Genomic DNA, 6,056 nt, shown 5'->3' with positions numbered 1-6,056 from the left:
CAGGGTGGTATTTTTTCTCAAGGGGAAATGTAGGCTGCATATCAGGAAAATTTCATAACAATGGGGAATAGTGTCCTTGGGTAAGAATGGAATCTGTGTCATTTGGGACTGGACAACACTAGTACTTACCGATTCAGGAGACTGGGTAGTCTAGCTGGGATTTTCCATCTCTAAATCATAGAAAGTATCCACCATGAGCAGACAGGAGTTTAGGTATCAAAACCTTATTTGAAAGATTCCTCATTAGTACACCTACTGCACTCAAGCAGAGGAGTTTGCATGGCACTCACATGGATGATTTGAGAAATGGCTTATTCCTGCCAGAATTGGAATCCATGGCTCCAGAAAGTCTATGTATGTTTAAAAGACAATGTTGGGAGAGACGGTACTTCTACCTGGAGGGTAGAAGAATTGGAACACCCATGTCTCTTCCTCCACCTTCCCCTGAAGCTCTCTCTCTGTGGCAACCTTCCTTTCCAGATTAGGAGAACTGAACGCAGGAGTCCTTTGACTCTAGAGTCTATGCCTGGCCATCACTGTGTCCTCCAGAAAGTGATACAGAGGCAGCAGCAAAGCAGCCCTTCCCATAACAAGATTTCAGCAAGTGCTTACCCACCCCTACTGGCCCAGAAGGTGAGACACTAAAGTAAGCCACATGGCTCTGAGGTTATTAGATAAATTAACATACAAAAAACTAGAACTCGTGGTTCCAAAATGATACCTTTTATCAGACCAACATGGCTACCAAGTACACCCTTAGATAAATTAATGTACTTACAGTGCACACACATTGTATTTAAAACATGCATCACATATGGGTCATTATGTAATATTCTGCTTGCTGTTTCTATTTGTCACAGATTTCACATATACACATGGACGAGTCTATGGAGACTGTATTGCTTTTCCATATGGGCTGAAAACCCCAAACCCACAGCATGGAGCACAATAGAGTGAAAGGCTTAACAGAAGCTGGAGGAGAAGGTACACGTTATCACAACTACCACAAAAGGATAAACTGACACCATGAATTGCTGCACAGCAGCATCCTTTTTGTAAGGCTGGTAATTTCTGACACCAAACATCACTGAGAATGTCTTAATTAGTGTTTATGTTGATGGCTGTGTAGGTTTGAGGTGACGTGTCTCTGAGTTTGCAGCAGGGGAGAGGGGGCAGGGCGAAGGGAACAAAAGCAGATTTTTTTGATTTGCTGCCCAGAACCACAAAAATGTCTTTTAAAGAATCACTCCCTCCTCCAAACAGACTGGGGGGAGAGATGGAGGAAGAGAGATTGAAAGATAGTAAGTTGGAGGAAGGGAGAGAGGGGCAAGGATGGGGGAAGGTGAGACACACATACACAGCCATTTGCATGTTTTACTGGGTCTTTGATTTCAATGTATTTACAACCTTAAGGCTAACACCCCAGTGGGAAGTTCTGAAGATTACTGTATTTGCAATCTCTTTAGCTTCAGGTCTGTATCAAAAGATCTGTCTGTCTCACTTCCAGCCGGCCTTTTAGCAAGCTGTATCTAGGTTATGTACCAGCCTGATCTAGAGGAGACACTAAACCAAGACCTCACCTGCCCTCTGGGAGTGACTCAGGTGAAAAATAAACAACCATTGCCATATCTCTTTTCAGAAAGAGTGAGGGTCCCCTTTTTACAGCCCTGCAACAATGGAAGTCAGATTCTAACATCCACAGTTGCCCCTAACACTCCAGGACGCTGTTACTTCCTCCTTTAGGTCTCCCCAGAGGCCTGGCCCTTTGCTTTTATGAATCTTTATGTATAATCACCTCTCTAAGAATCAGTTTATGATTTTAAAGGCACTACATAGTACATACACATAAAACACGTGAAATTGTAGTGTCCACAGCTTTCCAGAATCCAATGCGTTTTCCTCCCAAATCACTGACCCAGGATTAACATAGATCTTGCTGGGATACCTTGAATCCCTTAGTGAGAACCTACTTTCATTCCTGTCTAAAATGCATTTTCCTTGGGGTAGCTCATTCCTTTGTTTTCTCCCAGCTTTAAAGATCTTGCTGGAGCATTTCTGTGGTCAGACTGGATGGTTTCCGGGAGAGCTCAAGGTTTTCTGTGTCTCACCCTGTTTACCACAGGAAATGGGGAAATGTGAGACAGATATATGCATTTCTAAAATGGGCATTATGACAGAGATTCTGACTGGCTGCTGAGGGTTCCTTCTGTGCACATATACTATAAGATCCCCAACTTCCCAGGGTCAGATTTCTGCCAGCCCTAACAAAATACACAATGATGAGCTATGTTTCATAGTTGGTGGAGATGTGATGTGTAATGCGCCACACCCCAGGATCCCACTTACACATTCACCAGTCTCCACATTATTCAACAACTATGTGAGAGATAGGTATATCCCAGTCTTTACACATAAGAATGCTGTGGTTACTGAACTGCCCATCTCTCTCAGCTTCCCCTGCCCAAATCTCTCCATGTTCCTATGAGTCTCCTCTTCCTCTTTCTTGCTCTTCCTCCTTGTCTGCTTCCCCTTTTCATCTCTGTGAGCTGTACACTGTTAAATGGTGAGGCTGTGATTTCAGCCAGTGCGGAGTGGTGAGCTAGGGACATTATCTGAGGTGACATCAACTCCCCTTTTCAGCCTCTACCCCATTTCAAGTCATTTGCCTCCTGGACTCCAATGGTGCAAAATTACTCCTCTCCTCCTAGCTAAATGGATCAGAGAGACTCATATATAGTGGCTGGGACTATGGCATAGGTAGATAACGAAGGTCAACTGTTTTTTTGTCAGGCTTTCAGGGTACCAAACTCTATCTATCAAGTTCCATAAGCCCTAGTTTTGAAAGCATGACTTCCAGTGATTGCATTTCTGCTGGAAGAAACCATCTTTTAGAGGTATTTCAAGATCCAGCAAGGATTTGTCACATTATGGAAAAGAGCCTGCCATCAATACACTGCTGTTCACTGGTCAAAGAGCCACTGACCCGCACGGGTTTAAGTGGCAGCATCATTCCAAAACCCATTCACTTACCCCAATTAGCACTCTGGAGAAAGGAGATAATGAGTGCTCTTCCAAATGCCCTTTTCAGCATGGTTGGTCAGTGTGAATCTCATAACCTCCTTCCAAAAGTCAACCAGTGCCCATAATTCACCCAGTATTTTCACTTCCTCTGACTTTGCTAAGTTGTGGCTAGGGAAGAATAAATCATCTGAAGAATTTGTTCTTATTCTGGCTGTGAATTTGCGCAAGCATCATGAATTTCTCAATTTTAATCATCACTCAAAATTATTTGCCAGGAGATTTTTGAGGATAATTCTTGAAATCAAGCTGGTTTGTGAGCAAATCACTGAGTGTTCGGTATTAGTGCTTGAAGTTCTACTCTGTGCGATTTGCTTTGATTGGACATAGTTCACACAGCATTGTTTCGGTTCCACGACTGGTTGAGCATAACTCTTCTGATCAGGTTTCCAGCCAGAGTACTCACTGACTTCATCTAGTTCAAATGCTCTTTAGAATTATACATTTTTTCACCTATTTCTGCCAGGGACCATATCCTTTAGGATCTTTGTGGGAAACAAAAAAATCTAAAGCAAATGCCATTTTCATTTGTGTACCTGTTTGTGGACATTCTTCCTGTCTCTAAATGTGAGGCGACCTCAAACAACATCAGGAATCCAAACCTGTCTGGAAGCCAGAGTTTGTGGAGTTGTGTAAAAAACTGTTGCCTGGAAGTCTTCCGTTTGGTTCCCCTCTCTTCCAAAGACTAGACATCGCTCCACAGGATACATCTCTACTGCTTCAATCTTACTTTGCATTGTTCTCCCTACCATTACTTAAACCTTGTTCTATAATATCTCTACAATGAAAAGCAATTAAGGAGCTCAGTGAGCAGCATGTATTTTAAGCAGTGCCTCTTAAAGTATGTCCAGTTGAGATAAGACATGCCTTCAAATCATGGTAAAATGGGAGCTTGTAACACAAGCTGCAGGCAGAGCAGAGCTGGGACCTGTACACAGTGACATCACATCAAAGCTTTCAGCAAGGATGCTGCACTTCCCTCAGCCCGCTTACAGAAGGGAACAAGACCTTGACCCAACCTCATTTCCAATCTAGGGTGGAGGGATCACAGTGATAAAAGGCATCCCCCAATTGTATTACCAAGGTACTCCTAAAAGTAAAGACAGGAGCACAAGCATCACCGCCCTTACCAGCACTACCTAACCATCCCCCAACAAGGAGCAGAATATACATAGTACAATGCATACAGCTTTCTTTTTCTATATAAACTGGCCCAGCTGCAATTCCAGAGTCCCTGCATGAAGAGATCACCAGAGCTGCTTGCTCATCTTTTCAGTGGGGTTTCCTTACTCCATGTTTTTCTCTTCTGCTTTTTGTCTGATTTAGCTGTATCTTCTGTTCACTCCATCCCCTAGCACAGCACTCAGTTCTCCTTACACATCACACCATGCTCCTTGTTAACCTCATTCACCCACAAAGGGGCCCCACTACTGATGATAAAACACTTTCCCCAGAGCCTCCCAGCTTTCTTCAGTTGCCTCAGGACCTTATAAATCCCCTCCTCCCCTCCCCCCAGAGGCTCCCCCTTTCTATGCCCAGACTTGCTGTAATAAGAAAACACTGTAATTAGCAATCTTGTGGGCATTTGTGTCTCTCTGCCTCCAGAACTTGTCAGCTGTGTGTCATATGTCCAACACCTCTAGTACTTAGTGGAGTGTCTCCATAAGCTCACATGGAAGGGAGCACCACTTTCAGAGCAGGTGGATCTCAGATATATCCTGCTCACAGTTATGAAATTGCAAGTGCTCAGTGTGCAGCACTGACAACCACAGTGATCCTGGGTGGCCACAGACTGGGGTACTCCAGAGAACTGGTCCTTACAGAGATGGGAAAAGCCATACAGAGAAAATAAGAAAACACTTGAGCTCCAGCTTTTCTGGGATTTGAACAAGTGTTTGCTTTTACCTTCATTTCTGCCATTTCTGCACTTGCTGGATTTGGCCAACACCAAACTTTGAGCAGCTGAGTTTGTCTAAGATGCAGCCAAACTGACCTAGGAAACCCTAAACTCTCAGGGATTTGCAGGCTAGTTTGTAAATCAAGTCAATTTGGAGAAGCAGCAGAACTTTGGGATGTGCCTCTGAACCAGACTCAGGAACTTTTTGCATTTCCAATTGCTGCCATCCTCAGGTAATTGAAGTTGTTCAACCCTAAGGCCTGTACTGACAGTCCAGAAAGAGGCTGTCTGATGTAGGGGCCATGTGCCTGTCTTTCTAAAAGCCTTTAGAGAGGAGAGGGGATGAGCTCTAGTTATGAATTTACCTATCTACTATTTCTTCTGAGACTGCTTGTGGGTGGAAAGGAGAAGCTGGTGGTTTGATGATGACAAAGACGGTGGTTTCCCACTGACCACAAACCCCTTCACCATACAGCACCGCTTCTGTGATAAATGCTGTTTTTAAAAAAAAAAGACCTGTTTTTTTCAATGAAACAGCAGATCAAAGGCAGCTATATCTGCAAGGCAGACAGTAATTACTAGCAAATAATCTATCCACAGCCACTGCCTGGGAAGTAATGCTGAGTGTGATAAGGTGAATCCGAGGAATGCCTGAGAGAGATTGATTTAGGAACATAAGTAACAAACACAAACAAGGGTTCAATGATAAAAAGAGACAATTAACTTCATATACAGTGGAGCCCACTTAAAAGCCAGGCCTGTCAAAGGGATGAACCTGTGAAAAGAGTGAAGCACCCGGCCAATGTATACATGGCCGTGAACTGCGAGAGCACCTTCCCAAAAAGGAAAGGCTAGAATTGAATGTGCTAATATTCTCTCAGATGAGGCATCCTGAGGAAAATAGGGAAGCAGGTGACCTGGAGGGAGCAGAAGCAGGAGGGGGCAACAGCGAAGCCTTCTCATTCTTCCTAAGAAACTAGGGCAATCAGCTAGTTACCTCACGTGTCTGTACACAAATGCATGGAGCCTGGGAAACAAGCAGGAGGAATTGGAAGTCCTCACAGTCACTCAACTATGATGT

The 6,056-nt window shown here is 43.9% G+C and overlaps 1 long non-coding RNA gene across 3 annotated transcripts in view; it reads left to right on the top strand.

The window, feature by feature from the left end:
• The first annotated feature begins 483 nt into the window (after positions 1-483).
• The window catches only part of LOC106740009 (uncharacterized), a 62,748-nt gene continuing 57,175 nt past the window's right edge, over positions 484-6,056 (top strand). For 2 of the 3 annotated variants that reach the window (XR_009463980.1, XR_009463979.1), the window contains exons 1-2: positions 484-633; positions 861-984. This is a non-coding gene — a long non-coding RNA (uncharacterized LOC106740009). Of the gene's footprint in view, positions 634-860; positions 4,652-6,056 lie in introns of those variants that run through there. The other variant, XR_002090361.2, reaches the window with a different exon arrangement.

Source organism: Alligator mississippiensis, chromosome 8 (assembly GCF_030867095.1).
Source record: "Alligator mississippiensis isolate rAllMis1 chromosome 8, rAllMis1, whole genome shotgun sequence".
Lineage (NCBI taxonomy): Eukaryota > Metazoa > Chordata > Crocodylia > Alligatoridae > Alligator > Alligator mississippiensis.
The sequence above is the reverse complement of the archived record's forward strand: the minus strand, read 5'-3'. Positions and strand labels throughout refer to the sequence as shown.